Below are 25,661 nucleotides of genomic sequence, written 5' to 3' on the forward strand. Positions count from 1 at the left end.
ATGGCTCTGTAAAATAGTTCACCCATGTGGTTGTTCCATTAATTTTCAATTTTTTTTCAAATAAAGTTGCAAATGTCAGTTTATTACCTCCATGTGTTCATTTCTTTCCTTACTGCAGAGAAGTTGGAGATGGAACATGGGATTCCATTTTCAAGCCTCTTGAGGAACAGGCATGTGCTTAATAGAACCAGACCCATCTTATTGGAAGTCATGTTTTACATTGTATGGTTGTACTTTAAATGATTTTACATTTTCTTGCAGGTTGCAACTGTTTGCGACAAGGTGATATATCTCTGTTGGTTAGATTGGCTGTTTACCTCTCCTTGATCTTGAGGTTTGTTTTTCGTTTCCCCTTCAACTAATTCATGGTCACTACTATACTACAGGTGAAGGAAATGAACAAACTGAGTCAGGGTTACAACCAGGGGCGGCGCTATAACTTATTCAGGGGGTTCAAATGAATTTGAACCCCCTGACTTCAAAAAAAAAAATTATATATGTAAAATATTTTTTTGTTAGTTTAATACTTTAATTTATTCTTAAAAATATTTTTTTGCACATCCTAACTTAAATCTTGCACACCTTTATTACAAGTATTTTCGACTCTAAGAGTAAAAAGTACGTGTTTGTGAATTGTAAGTGTAATTTTTTTTTATAAATTTATATTATATGTGTGTGGGTATGTCTAATATTGATTGTGTACATTACTTTTTATTATAATGTTATTTGTGTAAATTATGATGTGTGTGGATGTTTGTGTGTTCAATATAAATATAATATAACTTTATAATAAAGAGGGTTTTTTTACATGTGTGTGTATTGTTATCGTATTATAATAACTTTTTGTTATAAAGTTAGTAAAATTCAAGAAAAAAATTGTAAAGTTAGTGATTGTTCAAGCATTTGATTGGTTAAGTAGACATATAGTGTATAACTTTATGTATGAATGAGTGATTGTTTGCGTTAATAATTAATACGGAGCCAATGAGTTAAGATTAGTCATTTAGTCTAAAATATTTTTATAAAACAAAGTCAAATAGATAATAACAATTGTATAAAGATAAAAATGTTAAACAAACTTAACAAAATAAAATGGTCATAGGCTCATAGCTACCCACATTGGCAATAGATACTCGAAATGAACTATCATGTAACATTCAAAATTTGAAAATTTTTAGAATCAAATTGTAAAACTTCACGTATTATTATTATTATTATTATTATTATTATTATTATTATTATTATTTGTCGATAACTCAATATATTTAAGATCTCTTTTTATTAAAAAAATTTAATGAACCCCCTCAACAAAATTCCTGGAGCTGCCACTAGTTACAACATCGTTGGTGTCTTCCAGGTGATTTGAGAATCAAGTTTTTCCTGTTTTAAATGTATTTGTAATGTAGCATGACATACACAATGATCATTTGATTACTCATTAACAGTGTCTTCATTGTTTCTTATGACATAGTAACAGACTCTTAAAAGTCATCCAATTTTAACATGATATGTTACAATCTAAGGGTCCCACATGGCTTAAATGCAAAGTTAATCATGTGTATATAACTTCTTTGTCACATTTCCCTTATAAGCCGGTTTTCAAAGGTGATTTCTACTCATGAGTTTGTACGTAAGAAATGAGTTGTGTGTGTATGTAGGTTCTTTGAATTCTTTCAAAGTCCTCTCGGGATCCTTTCTTGCAGCTTCTCACATCTCTCAAAGAATGCGGAATCAGCTTCTCGATTTCCTTCTTTTACCACCCTGTTCCACAAAAACATACCCCTCCAGTAAATAATATATCATCTTGCCTTTTTTTCACCGCCTCTAGCACCTCATTTTAGCTTCCTCTTGAACTTCTGGTGGTTCCAATCTCAATTGTAGCACCCGCAAATAATATATCATCTTGCCTCTTTTTCACCGCCTCTAGCACATTTCATTTTAGCTTCCTCTTGAACTTCTGGAATTCCAACCTTAACTATATCACTAGGGTGCGTTCAATATTCTTCCTTGATCTGCTTGATCTACGTAACTATGCTTATTGTTTAGTTTGTCTTATTGTGCTAGGTAATCTGTCTTAGATATTTTGAATTTGCTGTTGGTCAAGGATGATTGATGCAATGAAGCTCTCCTTGTCATTTTATGTCTAGGTGGTCCTAATACATGATAAATAAATGAAAAGGTTAAATACATGTTAGTTTGCATTTTGTGGTTTTAGGTAGGATGCTCTCTAATCATGCTTGGTATACTCAGAAACAGGTTTACTGTTTCTCTGATCTCATAAGAGGAAAATTATGTTAGTATAGAATGTGCTATTCTACTTCTCAAGTTGCATTAAATTTTCATTTCATTGCTGTCTATTAGTAAATTAATGGTTAAAATCATTGTTGCCCTTGTAATTTGGTCCAAGTTCAATTTTCTTACCTCAAATTTAGAGGGTTGAGATTTACTTAGTCCCTGAAAATTGTAAAAGATATTAATTTCGGAGTACTGTTTATTTCACACACAATTTCGGAGCACTGTTGACTTCAAGTCATGTTTTCTATTGTATTTTGTGAATATGTGTGATAGTGTGTGTGATAGTATTTTCCTTTAGAGTGTGTTTGTTTGGAGGTGTAATAAGGTAGATGGAAAACTTTGGAAAAAAAAATAGGAAGGAAAACTTTTTTAGAGTGTGTTTGGTTGGGTAAGAATGAAGGAAAATAAATGATGAGACCTAGGTGTTTTCTTTCCGGACTCACCAAAATGTTTTCTCTCTAAAATGAAGAGAAAACTGAGTGGGGATGAATTTTTTACTGATTGACAAAAATACCCATGTGCACATTCACATAGATTGCCTTTATTTATTTATTTTTCTTCTCCCCGAACGTTGGCTTGTTGCCTTTTTCTTTTCTTCTTCTTCTTCTTTTTTTGTATTTTTTTCTTTGGGCAACGTTGCCTCTTTTTTTTCATTTTTCTTTTTTGATTTTCTAGGCCTGCCACCTTTCTTTTTTCCCCTCTTCTAGACAGTAAGGGTCCGTCCGTTTGGGTGAAAATTAGGGAGGATGGAAAATAGAGGAAGGAAAATAGGAAAAAGAGAAAACCAGGGAGAAAGTTTTCTCTTCGGGTCCACATTTTTTTTCCTTCCAAATCGGAAGGATAATCTGGAGAGAAAAATGTTATGGTAGCTGTGGGGGGTAAAAGTGCTTGAATAAACGTTTGGGCTTTGGGCCTGATTGGTTGGTACAAGTCTGTTTGATCAGGATCTCTAGGCCCACAGGTCAGTCTGCACTATAGTGGTCCGAGGAGTTATCCGAGGAGGAGTATATCCTCGGACAGGCCCAACAAGGGCCCTGGGACTTGCTAAACAGCTTAGAGGTAGAATTCTGGAAGAACTGGTGGATAAAGGTGTGATCCAAACACCCTTTAGAAGCAGGAATGTGTGAGAAATATCTAAGAAAAAAGCTGCTACCACCACATTAAAGGCCTTACATCTACTTCCCTGGCCGCATTAATGGAGAAATGACCTCTGAACAGGAGAATTCAGCATTCCTGCTATTATTTGAAGACTTCAAGAAGATGGTGGATGGGACAAGTATCTAATAGGAAGATTTGTGTGACACGTGGATGAAACAGAGAAGAAGAAGAAGTATATAAGAAGACGAGAGAGGAGAGAAGAAGGGGACCTTCTTCTTAGCTAAAAAACTAAGAATTGTAATCTTTTGCTTAAAAAATGAAATACTATATAAATTGTTCTCGGCTTACGTCCGATGAGCTTCTTTCTTGTTACGTCCATCTATTACTTGCATAGACAGCGGCATTCTAGCCTGTTGTTTAACTTTCCAACATCCCAAACCTAGGTTTCAAACTCATACTCTACAAATTTTGTTGTATAAGACTCTTTGGGCCTGAGCCCATCACTTATTTTTGTGTCCAGGTACAAATTGTGCTCTTACAGTAGCATTTTTACAAAAATACCTCTCTTCCCACCTATCCTGAAAGGTTTTTTTTTTTTTTTTTTTTTCCAACGTTACCTAAAGGTCCTGAACGTTCTCTCTTTTTTCTTTTCTTTTTTTCAACATTACCTGAAAGTTCTCTTTTTTTTTTTTTTTTTTCAACGTTACCTGAAGGTCTTGAACGTTTTTTTTTTTTTTTTTCAACGTGACCTAATCTAATTTTTACATTATAATAATAAAAATATAAATATAAATTTATATATATGATGTGATAAATTTTATATTATATAATGAGTACAAATAAATTTATTTCTTATATATTATGTAACAAGGGTATAATAGTCAATTTATATAAATTACATTTTTCATCCTTCTATTTTTCTCTCCAAGCAAACAAAAGAGTTTTCCACCCTCCCACTTTTTCACCTCTCCAACCAAACACACAAAAGGGAAAACTAAATATTTTTCATCCTCCCACTTTTCCATCCTCCCACAATTTTCCATCCTTCCACTTGCTCTTCCCTTTTTTTTCTATTTTTTTTTTTTTCACTTGATTTTCTAGGGTCTAGGCATGATAGTTTTTTTTTTTTTAATAGACATGATTTTTTTTATATGATTTTTATTTTTTTAATAAATTTAGGTGATTGCTCTTTTTTGTGGATATTTGTCACTTTTTTTGTTTTAATTGGACATTATTCTTTAAGAAGAGTATATGAGTAAATTTATTCAAACTTGTTTTTTCCATCCTCCACTTTTCTACCTTCAACCAAACAAAAGGGAGAGAAAATAAAATATTTTTTATCCTCCCACCATTTTTTATCCTTTCACTTTTCCACTCCTCTAACCAAACGGGTCGTTAATTTCAACAAACAGTCAGCTTGAAATTAAATAAATTGCATATGTAGCAAATAGAGTGTTGACATGGCACATTGAAAAGCTAATATGGACTGGAATAAATTTAATTGAACAAAGACGGAAAAGTCATAATTGTTAATTGATACCCTTAAAAATTTCATAGAAATTGCAACTAATATTGGCTTTTGATCCACAGCAGGCAGCCTCTATTTACTGGTTCCCATTCTCAACTTTCATTTGGTTTAACAGGGTTGTTTAATAGGCCGAGGTGTTTTGGAAACCTCCTGTAAGAACCAGTCTTTATGATAAACTTTGCTAGTTTAGTGTTATTAATTCATTGTTCAACCCATTGCATGAACTTTGTTATCATGAAATGTTAGTTTTTTTTTTTTTTTTGAACATTCATTTATATGCCTAAATTGTGTGAAATCAGCATAATGAATGGTGTTCTTAAGTTCATTATTTAGCTGAATAACTCTTTTTAGATATCAATCTGTTAGATTTATGTATATATTTTTTGAAAGCATTTTGACTTGATAAACTGTACTGCTTTTCTTTGTATTCCTTCACTTGGGTTCTTTTTCTATTCCCTGTTTGGTAGCGGGGGATGGAAATGTGAGGTTATAAGTTATAACCATTGATTCTGCCTGAAATATAACAGACAATTCAAGCTTAGAGTAACAACTGTGTAATTTGAAATGATTATAAAATAAATTTGTGATAGATGAATCAAATTATCTCTCTGAGTCCATGTGCAAGATTTTTTTTTTCTTCAAACTATTAAATACTCTAAATAACTATGGTATCATCTATATTCCACTGTTAATGTCATCCCACGTTCTAGTCAACCATACTTGAGTAATTCACCTGTAGGGTTTTTTTTTTTTTTTTTTTTTTTTCCATTTTCAGCTATGGAATTACATTATTTTGTTCTCTCATTAAGCTGTGTATATAGGAAATTGGAATTCCTTAGCTAATGTAAATTAGTGCTGTCTCATCCCTTCATACTCTGACTGTATGTTGCATAGGTTCATAAATCTATCTACAGAACATTGATTTTTTAAAAAGAATTAGTGTATATCCTCTATATAATGTTGTTCTTAGTCTTCTTTGAGAACTTGTTTCCTCTTACATGTTTGGATCGAAAGTAACAAAATTATCTCTATTAATTTTGAAAACAGGTTAAAAACTTTATATCTCTAGAAGGACCTCATGCTGGTATTGCCACAGTTCCTCAATGTGGTGTAAGCATTACTGATTTTAGAGTTGTATAAAATATACTGCAAAATAATTCTATTTAGAGATTATTGTTATTGTTCTTTGTATGCACTTCTAATTGTCCAATTGGATTAGCAGTGTCCCTGTGCTTATCATGAATATCTAGGTCTCACCAGATTCTCTACATCAATTCACTCAATCACATTGTTAATAATTCAAAAACATAATTTTAAGATTCATTGCTGTCATTGTCTACCACCTTTCTGCATATTGTCAATGAAGCCTATTCTGGAGACTTCAAATTTTCTTTTTCTTTTTTTGGGTTAATGGCTAGTTCTGCGTATTATATATTGTTAAATTTTGAGAACCATTAATATAAATGCTAATGCTTGTTTTTGATAATGATCACCTAGGACTAATGGCAAAAGACATAGTAAGGAATAGATGTATTCTTATATAAAATTTAAAATTTTTGTTTAATCCTATCTTGAGCTCTGTCTAATATTCTTATTTGGCTTTTTGCTTCTACAGTCTGGTTTTAAATGCATTCTTGTGGACAAACTAGTCAAGTCATTGCTCTACACTGACCTTTTCCAAGTATAAATCTCTCTCTCTCTCTCTCTCTCTCTCTCTCTCTCTCTTGTATAACATTTTAATTCCTTTATTGAAGTTGGATAATTTCATCTTGTTACTCTTTTTCTGTCAAATTATGTTATATCTTAGATGTTTCTAATAAGCATGACCTTTGATTTCTGGAATGGCAGGATCACTTTGCTCCCAGCAATTATTTCAAATTACCAAATGGGAGAAGAATAACCTGATGAACACTTACAGATATTGCAGTGATCTTCTTTTCAATAGCATTTGGCTGAGTGTCCTTTCTGAAATTACTCTGTAGTCACAGAGGGTGAAACTGATTTTTTGGCCTTTGTCATATAGCCATCCATCTACATGCATTGATAATTTAACAAGCTTAACATGAACTCCCTGACGAGAGAAACTCCACTTATAAGGAACGATTCAGTAGCTTACAGAGCTTGGTGCCTATCATGGTAAAGTCCCTTTTTTTTTTTTTTTTTTTAATAACAGACTTATCATTGCAAATTGCTGAGGAATATATAACGTTCTTGGTCCTCTCAGATTGCTTAAATTTTCTCAGAATAAGAAATTTTAAAGTTATGAAGCATCTCTCAACCTTCTCTGTACTTTTTTTTGTATGCCTAACAGTTTGAGAATGATACTCTTTTGATACCTAAGGAAACCTCCTGGTTTGGATATTACCCAGATGGGGCCTTCAAGCCAATTTTACCTCCACAACAGGTATTGTTTTTAGCTTGAAACATAGTTTACTTTCCAAATTTGAATGATTCGCTGACATGGAATCCCATTGCCAAAATGGGTTTTAATTAAGGAGTTACATAAGTGAAATTACCAACCTGAGCAGTGCCCAGATACACATAGAAAAACAGTCGTCACTTTAGCTGAAATGCTAAGACATTTAAATTACCAATATGAGCACTTTCATTTACAGTAAATGAAGGCTACAACTTTTATATCATGAAAAAAGCATGACTGGAGACACATTGGTTATTATTACTGCTGAAGAAACAATACAATGCTAATGGGGTGGCAAATGGGCAGGTTGGATCATAAATGGATAGGGTGTGTAATTACGCATTTATTTATTTATGATCCAATTATATATAAATTAATTATCCAGTACCAACTTAACCTATTTAATTAGTAACTCATCCATTTAACCCAATATGACCTAAATACATCTAAAACTTACCCTCTTGACCATCAAAATTACCAAAATACCCTTAAAAACCTAAAATGATGCAAATACCCCTACACTTCCAAAATTACCAATATACCCTTGGACATCCAAAATTATCCCCAAATTTTCTAAAATGAGCAAATTACTCATGAAACCTCTAAAATGACCAAAATACCCCCGATATCTCTAAAATCACCAAATATGCTTAAAAACCACTAAAATGACCAAAATACCCCTAAACCCCAAAAAATGACCAAAATACCCCCAAAATCCAAAAAATGACCAAAATAACCCCCGAAACTTAAAAATGACTAAAATACCCCCAAAACCTAAAAAATGACCAAAATACCTCCAAAACCTAAAAATGACCAAAATACCCCCAAAACCAAATGACTAAAATACCCCCGAAACCTAAAAATGACCAAAATACCCCCGAAACTTAAAAATGACCAAAATACTTCCAAAACACAAAAAATGACCAAAGTACCCTAAAAAAATTACCAAAATACCCCCGAAACCCAAAAAATAACCAAAATACCCTCAAAACCTAAAAATGACCAAAATACCCCCAAAACCTAAAAATGACCAAAATACTTCCAAAACCCAAAAAATGACCAAAATGCCCCCCGAAACCCAAAAAATGACCAAAATACCATCGAAACCCAAAAAATGACCAAAATACCCCTGAAACCTAAAAAATTATCGAAATACCCCAAAACCTAAAAATTACCAAAATAATACTAAACCCTAGAAATTTACCGAAATAACCATAAAATCTAAAAATTATTGAAATAACCCTAAAACTAAAAGACAACAGAAATGCCCTCGTAACATAAAAAATGACTAAAATACTCTTAGAATCTAAAAGATGATCAAAATAACCCCGAAACCTAAAAAATTACCGAAATTCCCTTGAAACCTATAAAATGACTGAAAGACTCTTAGAACCTTTAATTTGTCAAAAATATCCTCGAAACATGCAAAATACCCTAAACCTCTATTTTGTTAATTTTCGATGTTTTAGGTATATTTTGGTCATCTTACATTTTTAGGGGTATTTTGGTCATAATTTGGGTTTCAAGGGGTTTTATCGACCATCTTTTTAGGTTTTGGGGTTATTTTGGTTATTTTGGTCATTTTTTAGGTTTTGAGGGTATTTGATCAGTTTTTAGGTTTTAGGGTATTTTGGTAATTTTTTTAGGTTTCAAGGGTATTTTAGTTATTTTTTAGGTTTTGAAGGTATTTCGGTTATTTTTTAGGTTTAGGGAGTATTTTGGTAATTTTTTAGATTTAGGGTGTATTTTGGTAATTGTTAGGCTTTGGCGGTATTCAGTCATTTTTTTAGGTTTTTGGGGTATGTTGGTTATTGTTTTAGGTTTTAGGGTTATTTTAGTCATTTTTTTGGTCTTGGGGTATTTCGATCATTTTTAGGTTTCAAGGTATTTTGGTAATTTTTTAGGTTGGGTATTTCAGTAATTTTTTAGGTTTAGGGGGTATTTTGGTAATTTTTAGGTTTAGGGTGTATTTTGGTAATTCTTAGGTTTTGAGGGTATTTCGGTCATTTTTCAGGTTTTGGGCGTATTTTGGTAATTTTTTTAAGTTTATGGGGCATTTTGGTAATTTTATGGGTTTCAGACGTATTTTAGTCATTTTTTAGGTTACGGGGTATTTTTGTAAATTTTTCAAGTTTTGGGGGGTATTTTAGTCATTTTATAGGTTTCGGAGGTATTTTGGTCATTTTTAAGGTTTTGGGGGTATTTTTGGTAATTTTAAGGTTTTGAGGTATTTTTGTCATTTTTAAGGTTTAGGGGTATTTCGGTCATCTTTTGGGTTTAGGGGGGTATTTTGGTTAGTTTGTGGGTTTTATGGGTATTTCGGTCATTTTTTGGGTTTCGGGGGTATGTTGGTTATTTTTAGGTTTTGAGAGCATTTTGGTCATTTTTTGGGTTTTGTATGTATTTTAGTCATTTTTTTGGGTTTTGGGGGTATTTTGGTCATTTGTTGGGTTTTGGGGCATTTTGGTCATTTTTTGGGTTTCAGGGGTATTTTGGTCTTTTTATTTGTTTTTAGGGTATTTAGGTCATTTTGTGGGTTTTGGGGGGTATTTTGGTCATTTTTTGGGTTTTGGGAGTATTTTTGTCATTTTTTAGGTTTTAGGGATAATTTGGTCATTTTCTAGAAATTTAGATTTTATGTTGTTTATTTAAATTTTAGATGGATTTAGTGGGTATTAGTGGATTTATCCATTTAGACCTATCTAAATAAATGACCAAATGGGTCTTTAACCATTTAACCCAAATATTCAAATGGATTAGGTTAAGACTTATCCAAATAAGGTGGGTAATGGGTGGGTTCATGGATATGGATAAAAATTGCTTTCCCTAAATACAAATAGTTCATTTCCATGAAGCGAGAGAAGATTTTGTTTTGACCATTTCTTGGGTGAATTTAAGAATGTGAAGGAAACAATCAGATTATTTGTAACAATAAATTGATGATCCATTTCATTAAATCTCAAGCTGGACAATTAATTAAGGCTTGTCAAAATATTTAGAAGAAATTTGTAGCAGACAATGCAAAGCATTGGCTATGAGAGTTATGTCGCATGCTAAAGGACCAAGGCATAGTTTTGCAGTGTATAACACGAGTTAGCATGATAAAAACATCAGTTGTTTTTTCCTTGGAACAAAAAGAAGTTTATGTCACCTTAATTTAGCACTATAATCTAAAACTTCATATGTACTACAACATATTTTTTTGTGTTTTGAGCCTAAGAGGTATCTTAGTCTTCATCACCACTGTTTTTAGAACTGGGCCGGACCGGGAGGTTGGACTGTGAAAACCGAGAACCGGGATGAAAATTGGTTTTTTAAGCATAAAGAACCATATTTTTAGTCAATTCTGTGAACCCCTAAAATCGGGGTTAGACTGCACGAACCGGTGTCAAGAACCGCGCAGTCCAACCCCTTAGCAATTTTTTTTTTTTTTTTTTATAAAAACAACTTAACACAATTTTATTCTACTTAATTAAATTATCCATCTTTTACAAGGAATAAAAAAAATTATAATTAAAATCCTTCAAAGATATTCAACTTTACTTTAAAAATTAATCATAAATTTTAATGTTTTCATGGTTATTATTTTATTTTATTAACTTTCTTATTTAATTATTAAATATATGCTTGAAAATCATTAAATTCCCCTCACATATATAGATATATTAGTCAATTTTGCTAGTTTCATAAATTTAATATCTATATTTTGACTTTAATTAATTATTAAATTAATTATGACATCATCACGGTTCGACCCTGGTTCAACCTCGGTTCGACCTCAAAAACCTTGAACCTCTCCCTTTTACGGTTCAATGAACGGTTCGGGTTTCAAAACCTTGTTCGTCACTTGTTGTGCAGAAACAACTTTACATTGAGGATTGGATTGGTTTGAAAACCTTAGATGAAGCAGGAAGGGTCAAGTACATAAGTGTTCCTAGATGACATCTCCCAAAGTGATATTGAAGAGTATATTCTACCTTATTTGAAGGGTAAGAACACTTGTATCAATGCTTGTATAATATAACAAGGACCACATTTTAGCCAACCAAACGCAAAATTCACCCGCATGATCAGACTATACAAAATTATGTAAAAACACATAGTTACTATAGTAACCATGGATATATACATGCTCATTGTTCACATTGTATTTCAATATTTTATTTTATTCTCTCTCTTATTGCTCTCATGTCTCATTAGATTCTCTCACTATTTATGAAAATAATAATTGTGAGGTGCCGAAGACCCAAGAGCCCGAGGACCTGAGGAAGGGAAGCTCGAGACTTAGTAAGCAGGGAAGAATAAAGGAATAAAGAAACTTGCCCGAGGATACCCGAGGATGAAGTGGCACGGGCATTGATAGCATAGGGGACGTATTGCAACTAGCTGAATGTGGCAGGATAACTTAGAAGGTTGCATTAAATGTCCGGCACCAACCTTTCTGGCCGCATTAATTAGAAAGTATCAACTTGATCCATTGCATTAATGTAGACGTGACTTGAATAGTGCGGAACGCAAAGTTAAGGCTTTGCTCCATTACCGACGGACAGGTGTCTGGGAAGGAAGCTTAATAGATTGCAAGGTGTAGGGTTGAGATGATAGAAGCCAAGAGTATAAATAGGAGCCGAAAAATACAGAGAGGGGGACTTTTGGTTGTTGGACCCTCTCTACCAACTATATTGTATTCGGATCTTTATTCAAGGAATTAGCATCGAGATTCTTTGGCTGGTTTTTGAGTTTTTGTTCCTTACAATTGGCGCCGTCTGTGGGAACAACAACGTGATACATTCTATTTAGAAGTATATGGCTGAGGCATATCTAGAAGGGGAGGAATCAGTGAGTTCACGAAGCAGGGACGTAACAGTGAGTTTCCAGCAAGGAAAAGGGAAGGGACATACCTCAGCGGTGGCGGAAGCACATGATAACGGCCGGGGGCTGAATAACGATCACCAATTGAGGCGCATATGTCTCGCGATGAGGTATTGCATCAAATGCAATCTGAGATAGCTTACTTACGCAAGCGTGTGGATAGTAGAAAATGGAGACGTAAGAGTCAGGCTTGTTCTTCCAGTGATAGTTCGGAAGCAAACCTTGGAGGAAATGAGCCCCCAGTATATGAGCCTACTCGAAGTGTGACCCGTGTCAGTGTATCTTCCGGTGTTAGGGCAAAGAAGGACAAGGAGATGAGGATGCCAGGTACTGATGGGATATATCATGACGATGGAAGCGATGCAATGGGTAAAGCCCTAAGGCAAATCGCCAAATCCCCTTTTGTGACCAGGATTAATAGGGCAAAGCTACCTCGTAGGTTTTCTCAACCCATTTTTACTATGTATAACGGGAGGACTGATCCTGTAGAGCACGTCAGTCATTTCAGTCAAAAGATGGCCGTTTACTCGAAAAATGAGGCGCTAATGTGCAGAGTTTTTCCTTCTAGTTTAGGGCCTGTGGCCATGAGGTGGTTTGATGCTCTGGCAGAAGGTTCTCTGCAGTCTTTTGAAGAGTTGACTAGGGCATTTGGAGCAAGGTTCATAACTTGTACGAGGATTCCAAAACCCTTGGATGCTCTACTGTCTATGACGATGAGGGAAGGCGAAACACTCAAAACCTATTCTGACCGATATTGGGAAACGTATAATGAAATTGATGGAGATGTGGAGAATGTAGCCGTGAGAACTTTCAAGGTGGGCCTTCCCACGGAGCATGGGTTAAGGAAGTCTTTGACAATGAAGTCCGCGATAGATATGCGTCAACTCATGGACCGGATAGACAAGTATAAACGGGTAGAAGAAGACGAGTTGCAAAGCAAAGGAAAAATGAAAGTGTATCCGGAGAGAAAAGATCCTCGGGGAGGGGGCTTTCAAGGTAGTCGGCCTAAATGAGACTTTTCGAGCCGCCCGATGACCGCCGAGACGCCTCTAGTTAATTCATTATTCAAGGAGCCCGTGCATCACATATTGGAGAAAATTCGGCATGAGCCATACTTTAGGCCACCCAACAAAATGAGTGGAGATGCATCTATGAGAAATCAAAACCTCCATTGCCATTATCATCAGGATAAGGGACATATCACAGAGGAGTACCGGACGTTGCGTGATCATCTGAATCAATTGATTAAGGCCGGGAAGATTAATCATTTATTGGCTAAGCCGGATGGGAAAGGGGAACAACAAGGCACTCGGAAATATTGGGGTCATGCCCCTCAACCATCTCTAGGCACTATTAACGTCATCTTGGTGCAGCCGAGAGGAGGATTCGGGAAACCTTCTCGGGTCATGACCGTTCAAAACAGATGCGGGAATGAGGTCATAGAGGAAAGTAACCAAGCAGATAAAAGGATGAAATTCTCGGCGATGCCAGTATTGGGATTTTCCGATAAGGATAAAGAGGGCATGTTTCAACCCCACGATGACACTTTGGTGGTTATGGTTCGTATCGGGGGATATGATGTGAGACGAGTCTTGGTGGATGATGGAAGTGGCGCAGAAATTATGTATCCTGACCTATTTAATGGTTTAAAGTTGAGAGAAGAAGATTAGGAAAAATATGACCATCCGTTGGTTGGCTTTGATGGAAAGTAGGTAATCCCATGGGGAATGATTAAGTTACCTGTGCAGGTGGAGGGTTCCGAAGTGCAGGTGAACTTCATAGTTGTTATGGCATACTCACCGTAAACGGCCATTTTGGCTAGGCCTTGGCTGCATGCAATGGAGGCAGTTTCATCTACTTTACATGTAATGGTGAAATATCCCATACGAGGAAGCGTGGGAGTACTACATGGCAGTCAAGTGGTAGCCAGGCAATGTCTGACGTCTGCCACTATTTGAACAGGTCAAGGCTCATTGGCAGGGGAGGTTCTGGAAACATCATAGCAATTAAAGGAGACTGCTCGGGAAGTCGGTGAAGCTGAGGATGGAGGTTCTGCCGAGCAGATAGATAAGGTATTTATAGGGGAAGATAAATAGAAATATTTTCAAGTCGGATCAAAGTTACCGATACGAGAAAGGGAGGAGCTGGTCCAATTCTTACAGGATAACATTGATGTTTTTGCATGGAAAACTTATGACGTCCCGGGAATTGATCCAAAAGTTATTTGCCACCGTTTGAATGTTAATCCCCATGCCACGCCGCGAAAGGAGCCTCCTCGGCGCACATCTCAAGAACATGCGGAGGCAGTTAAAGAGGAGGTTAGTAAGCTAAAGCAAGCCGGGGCGATCAAGGAGATTTTTTATCCCGAGTGGCTGGCCAACACTGTCGTGGTAAAAAAGAAGAATGGTAAATGGAGAGTCTGTATTGATTTTACGGATTTGAATAAGGCATGTCCCAAGGACCCTTTCCCTATACCCAGAATTGATCAATTGGTGGATGCAACTGTGGGGCATCCCCGAATGAGCTTCTTGGATGCATTCCAAGGGTATCATCAAATCCCTTTGTCATTAAATGATCAGGAGAAGACAGCTTTTTTCGCCCCTAATGGCAACTACCATTACCGAGTGATGCCTTTTGGTCTTAAGAACGCAGGATCCACTTACCAACGGATGGTGACCAGAATGTTTGAGGCGCAGCTGGGGCGTAATATGGAAGCTTATATCGATGACATGGTAATTAAAAGTAAAAAGACGGAAGACCATTTGAAAGATTTGCATGAAACCTTCTTAGTTTTAAGAAAGCACAAGTTACGCTTAAATGCATCGAAGTGTTCTTTTGGAGTGGGCTCGGGAAAGTTTTTGGGGTACATGATAACTCATCGGGGAATTGAGGTTAATCCGATCAAATCAAGGCTATCTTGGGTTTGCATCCTCTTCAGAATCCTAAAGAAGTGCAGAAGCTAGCCGGTATGGTTGCAGCCTTGAATAGGTTCATATCCCGGTCTGCAGATAGGTGCCGCCCCTTTTATCGTCTTTTGCACAAGTGCAAAGATTTCCGGTGGACTAATGAATGTAACTTGGCTTTTGAGGATTTAAAGCAATACTTGGCTAAACCACCAATATTATCGAGACCAGAAAAGGAAGAAGTGTTATATGCTTATCTAGCCGTCACAAATCACGCTGTAAGTCTCGTCTTGATACGAAATGATGGTGGGGTCCAAAAACCAATATATTATGTCAGCAAGTCCTTACAGGAAGTGGAACAGCGATACCTACTTTTAGAAAAAGCGCTGCTAGCCGTGGTGCATGCAACGAGGAAATTGCCCCATTACTTTCAAGCTCACACCGTAGTAATACTCACCCAGTTGCCCTTGCAGGCTATTATGAGGAAGTCGGACTATACGGGGCGTGTAGCCAAATGGGGAACCAAGCTTGGAGCTTATGATGTCAAATATATGCCTCGGACAGCTATTAAAGGGCAAATCCTTGCCGATTTCGTGGCCGAGTTCACAGAAGGTCAGATTAACCAAGAAGATACCGTGGTGACTGTGATGACCATTGGGCTGGAAAACGTCACTCCTTGGGAAATCTTTACGGATGGGGCATCAAATCGAAAGGGAGCCGGGATTGGGGTCGTATTAATTTCTCCCGAAAAGCTAGTCATTGAAAAATCATTGAGGCTGGGATTCTCAACCACTAATAATGAGGCTGAATATGAAGCTCTCTTGGTGGGCGCCCAAATGGCTAAACACTTGGGAGGAAGGATAGTAAGGTTGTATTCTGATTCCAGACTAGTGGTAGGACAAGTTAATGGAGAGTTTGAGGCAAGAGATGAACGAATGAAGAGCTATCTCAAAAGAGTCAAAGGGGTGTTAAGTTTGTTTGAAAGTTTCCAAGTGCAACAAGTCCCAAAAGGACAGAACGCTCATGCTGATTCATTAGCAATGTTAGCCACATCATTGGGCTCAAAATTACCACGTATGGTCATGGTGGAGGATTTACTGACCTCTAGCTTGACAAGCATCTCGGCGATGCGGGTTCACAGCATTCACGTGGGCCCAAGCTGGATGGACCCAATCATAGCTTTCCTGTAGCACGGTGTATTACTTGAAGATGGCACAGCGGCCGAGAAGGTACGAAGAAGTGCTCCCCGTTATTGGCTGTCAGAGGAGCAGAAGCTCTATAGGCATTCCTATGCAGGGCCGTATCTGCTCTGCGTACATCCTGAAGCCGTGGAACCTTTGTTGGAAGAACTGCATGAAGGGGTTTGTGGGAGCCACACAGGAGGAAGATCATTAGCTCACAGAGCCATGACTCAAGGGTATTGGTGGCCGAGCATGCAGAAATCTTCTCAAGAGTATGCCAAGAAATGTGATCAGTGTCAAAGATTTGCGCCTAACATTCATCAACTAGGAGGTACTTTAAATCCATTTTCCAGCCCATGGCCCTTCGCTAAGTGGGGTTTAGATATCGTTGGACCTTTTCCTCAGGCAGTTGGGTAATAAGAGATGGCTCATTGTTGACACGGATTACTTCACGAAGTGGGTGGAAGCCGAACCGTTAGCTAACACTAGGGATGTGGATGCGAGGAAATTCATCTGAAAAAATATCGTAACTCGCTTTGGAGTCCCTCACACCTTGATTTCTGATAACGGGCTTCAATTTGATAGCAAGGCTTTCCGACGGTACTGTGCAGGAATGGGAATAAGAAATGGATATTCAACACCGTCCTATCCTCAAGGAAATGGCCAGGCCGAAGCAACAAATAAAGTCATCTTGGCGGGGTTGAAGAAACGATTGGATGACACTAAAGGATGCTGGGTAGAAGAATTACCTCATGTATTATGGGCCTATCGCACTACACCCCGAAGATCGATAGGCGAGACACCCTTTTCAATGACATATGGTATGGAAGCTGTAATACCATTAGAATCGGGTTTTCCCACCATGAAATCCGACCAGTATGACGATACGAGTAATCGTGATAGGATGCATGATTGTTTGAATACTATTGAGGAAAGAAGAAAGGTAGCCAGTGTGAAGATGGGTAGCTATCAGCAGAAACTCAAGCAGGCATACGACAAAGGAGTTAGGTCCAGGCCCCTGGTACCAGGTGATTTGGTGTTGAGAAAAGTGGTAGGGGCAGCAAGAAATCCTGTTTGGGGAAAGTTGGGACCTAATTGGGAGGGGCCGTATAAAATTACCTCATTAGCAGGTATAGGGGCTTATCGTTTAGAAGACTTGGCTGGGAGGGTGATGCCTCGTCCTTGGAACGTAAATAACTTACGACGTTATTATTATTAAGAAAAGAATTTCCTTTTGTACTAAGGATGGTGTCGCTTTGTGTTCATTCGTATCAATCTTGCATTAACCAACATACAAGTGTTAAACTGACCTTAGCTCTTGTTCGGCTCCTCGGGCCACAAGTCTAAGAGAAATTAATCACTTGCAGAAATACAAGTGTTAAACTGACCTTAGCTCTTGTTCGGCTCCTCGGGCCACAAGTCTAAGAGAAATTAATCACTTGCAGAGACACAAGGGTTAAACTGACCTTAGCTCTTGTTCAGCTCCTCGGGCCACAAGTCTAAGAGAAATTAATCGCTTAAAGAAATACAAGTGTTAAACTGACCTTAGCTCTTGTTCGGCTCCTCAGGCCACAAGTCTAAGAGAAATTAATCACTTGCAAAAACACAAGTGTTAAACTGACCTTAGCTCTTGTTCGGCTCCTCGGGCCACAAGTCTAAGAGAAATTAATCACTTGCAAAAACACAAGTGTTAAACTGTCCTTAGCTCTTGTTCGGCTCGTCGGGCCACAAGTTTAAGAGAAATTAATCACTTGCAAAAACACAAGTGTTAAACTGACCTTAATTCTTGTTCGGCTCCTCGGGCCACAAGTCTAAGAGAAGTTAACCACTTGTAAAAACATAAGTGTTAAACTGATCTTGGTTTTAATCTGGTTCCATTTGGTTCTTATCTGGTTCCTCGGACCATAACTCAAGAATCATAAATCTAACAAGATAAAGGCTAATGTATCTCAAACAGCTAAGTATTAGTATAAACAAACCTTAGGTGTGTTAAGTTAATCTTGTTTCATGCCTCGTCTCTCAAACGTCATGAAAGGTTAAGTAGTTAAGTTATGGTGCCCAAGTTAAGCCTTTTTGTGTTTCTTAAAATCACAAGTATAATAATGAACAACTTTGAAGTGATATTATGATTTTTAATTCGTTTAAGCCTCTATCTGGATGCGTACAAAGTGACAGTTGAACGGCAACACATAGTAATAAGAGTTGCATAAAAAAAAATAATAATAAAAAGGCTAATATTAGTCTCTTGTAAAATATTCGTTACAAAAATGGAGCAATCATATAGCCCCTTACACCTGTAAAAAAAAAAAAACAGAAGAGGACAACTACAATAAAATGACTAAGCAACAGGTTGCTTGTCTTTTCTTTTCTCTGGTTCTTTATCTTTTTTCTTCTTTTTTGCTGGCTCTTCAGCCAAATCACCCTCAATTACTTCTTCCACGGGCTGGGCTGTGGGAGAAGGGTTTTTTGTTGTTGGTGCATCAGAGGGGTCAGGAGCAGGGATGGGCGCTGCTGGATCACTTGTTGGCATGGGGGGAGCAGGAGCTAAGCGCAATGCCGGAGGATAGTAAACGTTGTCAGGAGTTCGGAGTTCAGCGTCAGCAGCTACCCCGGCAGCGTCCAGAGCACGACCCCATACCTTCGAGCAAAATGCTCTAGCAACCCCTTTAAGTTGGGCAGTTAAGCTGTCAAAGGCCTTCTTCATCCCAGCATCGTACGTCGCTTGTTCAGCAGCGGCCTGCTCTTGCTCCTTGGTGGCTAGCAATCCTCGCACTTGTTTAAGCTCGACAACAGTGAGGGCGAGCCTGTTTTGAGCCTGTTTTTGGGCCTCAAGAGCAAGATTCGCTTGCGACTCATAACTTTGCAGGGCAGCCTCAGCATTCTTATGAGCTTTTTCTACCTCAGACAAGCGAGTGAGGGTCTCTTTTAAATTTAACTCGGCTTCTTTTTGTGCCTTCACTGCCGCCTCGGCATTGTACTCAGCTTTTCGGGCAAGGTCCAGTGAATGGTCTACCCACTCTTCAGCCATAAAAGAAGCCTGGACCGCCTATGATACATTCGAATTAACAGAGTTAGTCATGACAAAGAGTTAAACTCATAAATGGAGTGTGCAAAGACTTAGGAAATACCTTGGCTAAGTCCTGTTTCAAGGACAGGAAAACTTCCCTCTTGCGGAATGACCGCAACTCAGCCATGTCTTCGGGAAGGCATAGAGCCTTCTCTAAACACTCGGCCACCAGGCTCGAGCTTCCCTTCTTCGGGTCCCTCAGGTTGGCATCATCCAAAACAGGGTTACCCGAGTTGAGGGTGAAGTTGGGTCGCCAGGCCGATGCCTTCCTTGTAGACTCACTACTGGGGTCCTTCGACGAACCAGTAGGAGCAGATTTTTTGGAAAGGGCTTTTCCAACCCTGGTATCTTTAGAAGAAGGGTCGAGACTCTCCCCTTCTTCGATTTCTATTACGTTTTTGTTACTTGGGCCTTTTTTTCGTTTTTTGTCTACAACCTTCGAGGAAGGTGCGCGAGTCACAGCCGGGGTAATTGGACGAGGAGGGACCGGCACCGCCGGTGAAGAATCGCCTGCGTGCGCTTGTAGTAAGGCCAACAGGTCGGGCTCTTTCTCTTGAAAACCCATTATGCTGGTTGAGGGGTTGGAACTGGAAGGAGCGTCTGGGCGGTAGAACACTTCAAAATCCTTCTCTGTCACCACAGGTTGAGTTGGCTCGGGAGTGGCAACTCTTTCCTTGGCGACAAGATTGGCAGCTTGCTCCGAAGGATAAAGTAGTTGGGCGGCAAGTGGGGTAGGAAGCGGTGCGTCTTGAGTTCCTGCAGGCGGAGGTGCAGGCAGTAGGAATCCAGGGGCCGCAACGTCAATCTGAGCTAATCGTAGATCCCTTGCTCTAATTACGTTCTTCGGGCTTTGGAAACGTTTGGTGGATGGTGTGTACCCGAGGATGATGTGGGCTGCTCGGAGTTGTCCGTCCCTGTGTACAAATATTTCTGACCGAAGAATCTTGTTTAGATCAGCACGGTTCACAGCAGATAAGTTCGGAGCGGTATGGTAATCGTCTACAATAGGGAATGAAATTGTTAGAATGTATAAGTTAAGCAATACAAAACACATAAAAGGAATTTGGTCACTCCTAAATACTAGGTCAGTCCTCGGGAACCCTATCTGGCACCCCTTCTCGGGTAGGGCAGTGTAAGCCGTCATGCCAATTGCCCGAGATGACAAGGTAATCTTCATCCATCCCTTTACTTGAATCGGGTAAGCAAGAGATCAGCCTAACGGAGGGGAATCTACATTTCATATAATATTTAGTCATGTCCCCTTTTTGGCAGTTGTACACCCAGTTTACATCTTGCTAGGTCAAATTGGTCCCCATCCTACGGTTAAGGGCGTCTACGCATCCTAAAATCCTAAGGACATTTGGGGAACATTGAGATGGGGTAAGCCTATAGTTTATCAGAAAATCCCTAGTCACTCTACCCATTGGAATTTCCATTCCCCCCTAGATAAACGCAATCATTGGAATCAAAACGGACTTAGGTGGCCATGATATGAGTGGAATATCCTCCTCCTCACAGTACTGAATGTCTACATCATCGGGGATCCTATATCGGTTTTTAAAGGTGGCTTTCGCCTCGTCTGTGTTAACTAACTTAGCGTACCTACCCATTAATCCCCGCGACAAGAGGAGGAAAACAAACAAGTAGAAAGAAACAAAAGGAAAATGAACACACCTCTGAAGAATGCTTAAAACTTGTCCTCGGGAGCTCTCTCTTTTTTCTTTTAAGCCTTCAAAACGCCAAAATGAGCTTCATCTAGCCTGATGGTTTGTTTTTATAGGGGTGGGAAAGTAGAAATAATGAGGTAAGAGCGGTAACTTTCCCGCTCATAATTACGAGCGAAATCTGAGCCGTACAATGTTCATCCAGCCGTAGAACATGCGCGGGAAAAGAGACGCCAGACTCCATAAATGCTCCATCGTGGGATACGAAGCGCCAGACGCGGGTCATGGGGCAGTGAAAAGACGTCTGTACGTGTGAAAACAAAGGAGCATGTAAGAAGCGTGTATGCGAAGTTAAAACTTGGTCATTAATTTATGGTTAATAACTCAAGTGTTAAATGGGCTATTGTGAGGTGCCGAAGACCCAAGAACCCGAGGACCCGAGGAAGGGAAGCTCAAGACTTAGTAAGCAAGGAAGAATAAAGGAATAAAGAAACTTGCCCAAGGACACCCGAGGATGAAGTGGCACGGGCATTGATAGCATAGGGGACGTATTGCAACTAGCTGAATGTGGCAGGATAACTTAGAAGGTTGCATTAAATGTCCGGCACCAACCTTTCAAGCCGCATTAATTAGAAAGTATCAACTTTGTCCATTGCATTAATGTAGACGTGACCTGAACAGTGCGAAACGCAAAGTTAAGGCTTTGCTCCATTACCGACGGACAGGTGTCGGGGAAGGAAGCTTAATAGATTGCAAGGTGTAGGGTTGAGATGATAGGAGCCAAGAGTATAAATAGGAGCCGAAAAATACAGAGAGGGGGACTTTTGGTTGTTGGACCCTCTCTACCAACTATATTGTATTCGGATCTTTATTCAAGGAATTAGCATCGAGATTCTTTGGCTGGTTTTTGAGTTTTTGGTCCTTACAATAATAATATTAAAAAAAAGGAAAGATGATTATTTAAAATAGAATGTAGAATAAATAATCTAATGTTGGTATTTTGAAAAGTGATTGCGAAAAAAATAAAATAAACCCAAATTTTTGCAAGAGTTGTTGCTAAGGCATCAAGAGTCAAGACATAACAGCACTGAAAGGGATAGTGACATTAGGGTGCACAGAGTACACGACGTAGTTGCACAAAGCAACAAGAGAGAGCAAACTGTGCCTCAATTTAAGGAGAGCGCATCATATAAACTGATTCTCAAAGGATCATCAACTTATAGGTGGCCCTCATCAATGAAGAGTTTAGTCAAAGGATTATCTTCATTTACAGTTTTATTTCCTTTTTTTTTTCTTTTTTCTTTTTTCTTTTTTCGGCATCACCATCCTTGCTATTTGGCTGAAAAAGGAGAGTAAATAACCCTTTCCCACTTTCGGCCTGCCTATTTGCCATTAGGCCAAGTTTACTCATAATTCAATATTCACTTTTATTTTATAGCAATTCAATTTTCTTTTCTTTTTTTTTAAAATAAAAATTTCGATATTCTTATTTTAAAACTAGTTAAATTGTCAATTTAGTCCACTAACTATTAGTTACGGCTAAGTTTGATCTTTCAATTATTAAGAGTAAGGTCTTTACAATTTGGGTTCAAAGTGGTTCTCAATACATTTAAAACCAAGCAATGATCCCTACTCTCCACTATGACCCATGAGCTAGGCATGTGGCTTACTCTCCAGACCATGTATAGGTAGGGCAAACATTGGGAGAGTTTTATATAGAGTTTGGGGTGTTACTCTTGACTGGTTTTTGAGTAGTGGAAGAAGCTTTTATCCCCTATAATACTATTTTGGTGTTTTGGCTTGGGTTGCTTTTGTTTAGGGAAGAGTTTGGTATGCTTTTAGCATAATTTTGGAAATAAAGTGGGTTTTCTTTAATTAGTTGTCAGTGATAAAAAATATCAGACCATTGGGAGGCTCACCTAAGTGAGGGCTAGCATATGGAGTTGGCCAATGGGAGCCAACTATGTTTAAAGGAAAAAAAAAAAAAGGGTTTGGACAGAAACTTTTGGTCACAGTCACCCAAAGCATAAAAGTTGTTTTGGGATGGAAATTTTGGATACAAGACTTCCTCCATGAGCCTGAGGTGCTACCAGTGTTTCTTGCCCACTTGGTAGCACGCATGGGCTGAGCTCATGCAAAAGGTCCGAAAGGAACCGACCTATACCCTCCAAACCACGCTTCCTCAATTTTCCCCAATAAGTCGCATGGGCTTGGGCTATGCTTAAAATAATAAAATAAAATATAATACATGAATTAAGCCTACAAGGAAGTCGGGCTTGTAGAAAATGTGTCGCGAAAATGGGTATCAACAAACGTTTAGACCCCCAATTACAAAAATACCAACACAAGCTTATAATCAAATAGTATATGTGCGGAATATGAAATATAAGCTATAACCACATTGGTAACACACACACTCTAAACCATAATTAATTACAAACACAACAGCAATTAAAAGGTAAAAAGAAAGGAAAGAGAGATGCAAATACAAAGATAACACGCCGATGTGTTATCGAAGAAGAAACCGAAGTACTCAGCGAAAAACCTCTCCACTGCCCTCCAAGCGGTCAATAATCCACTAGAGAATGAAGTTGGGATACATGAACAATAGAAAACCTTCCAAGCCTAATCTACCTAGTGCACCTAAGCCTTCCAAGTTTCTTACTCCAACAGGGTTATGCCGAACCTTATTTTCTCTAGCTTACCGGATCCCGCAATAAGCCCATTGCATCAACCAAATGAATTGGTCCTCTCTGAACTGTTTCCCAAGCACCAAAACACCTCCTCACTGATATGGGTATGGTGAGATAAGGATTTGGCAAATGTACCTCTCAAGGATATGTCAATGGAGAGGGTGAGAGTAGAGGAATTTGGAGAATCAAATGATAAAGATTACGAATGAGTCAATCTTGGTTTTCTCTAGGGTTTCTCTCTCAAATTTTTTTTTGAAAGCTCTCTACATTTTGTCGGTATAAAGGTATTTATATTAGGGTGTACGAGGAATACGAAAAGTCAATTTTCATAAAACAGGGCATTCTGGCTACTCAACATCGCAACTGGAACGAGTCGCGAGCTAACTGCCTGGCTAGACTGGAAGTTTTGGCACGGAATAAAGCCAACACATGATTGAATAAATTCAACCTTACACAGTTCTCTAATTTTATTTTTGTTCAATCGAGTCCTCTAAATATCAAATTATTCAATTTAGACTTTTTGTCCAATATTCTTAAAAAAATGTCATTAAAAAAATTATTTTCACGTGAAAAAAATTTATAAAAATATTTTATAGATTTTTTATGTAAGAAATTTTTTCAAAAAATATTTTAGAACTCAATTGAATAAAAATAAAATAAAAAGACTTAAATAAATTTCAATCAATCTTAAAGTGTGCAATTTACATTTTAATCACTTATATTTTTTTCTGTGCTCTTCCCCAAATACAAATTTACCTTTCTCAACTCCACAAAATTTTTCTTTAAATTTCTGCAATCCCTAACCCCACTAGTACCAAACCCAGCCCTCAAATCTTCATGATGCCGCTAATAACCCAACTCTCAAATTGCCATGAATTGTGGCCTATATATACTGACCCACCCAAACCGTCAATTTTGCAAAACCACAAATTTATACACCAAATTTTTTTTTTTTTGAATTCTACTCTTTTGTTAGATATGTTATGCACCTGAAGCTACCTGCAATGATGTGGTACTTTGTTTCTTATGAATAAAAGATTCATTTATCAGAAGGCAAAATTTTTTTTTGTATTGTGTATACACGACAAAATTATAGAGAGAAGAGCGTAAGCAAGGAAGAATGAGAGTAAACAGTGAGCCAAACAAAGTATTAATTTTTGTATTGTGTATTACAGAGAGAACCCTATTAAGGGTATATATAGGGACTTGGATGAGCCCTAGATGACCTTTTCATCACAACAATTGGACCTCTTGGGCCATAAATTCAAATTATAAACTATTCTCTTTAATAATGTCATTTGCTTTGGTTGGATCTGACATCATTGATGTGATTTGGTTAAATTCAATACACTTCACTAAGAAAAAAAAGGGTTTAATTCTGTACACATTACGATATGATGCACATTATGATAATATAACATTAAAATTTTTAGTTTATTTTATTTTTTCTAACATTATGATAATTTAAAATTACAAAATATAAGTGAGTTCCAATTAACTCAACTGGTAAAGTCTCTAAAGGTTGTATAAGAGACCTAGGAATCAATTCCCGCTTATACTAAAAATTGATTGGTATCTTGGTCTGATGATAAAGAGCTATTATCAAGAGCGGACGTCATATGTTGAAACTCTCTAAAAAAAAATTACAAAATATATCATATTATCTTAATCTCATCACCTTCATAAACAATGTAATATTGTATTTTAATATTAAGATTACATTAATATAAGATTACAATAATGTAACATTGTGGTATCATATAACATTACGACAAACCAAATGCCCCTATCAGTAGTTGAACACTCCTCTAATATGTGTAGGCTCAAACACATGAATCCTACATGAATATGAGAGTGATATTGCATATTACACAAATATATTTCCTATATTCTGCATAGGGTCATGATCGTCATGGGTCACAAAAACATGCTACTGGACATTGA

General features: G+C 37.7%; 1 pseudogene; it reads left to right on the forward strand.

The window, feature by feature from the left end:
- LOC142612003 (uncharacterized) lies at positions 1-25,661 on the forward strand (annotated as a pseudogene).

The sequence above is a fragment of the Castanea sativa genome, chromosome 10 (genome assembly GCF_040712315.1).
Source record: "Castanea sativa cultivar Marrone di Chiusa Pesio chromosome 10, ASM4071231v1".
Taxonomy (NCBI): Eukaryota; Viridiplantae; Streptophyta; class Magnoliopsida; order Fagales; family Fagaceae; genus Castanea; species Castanea sativa.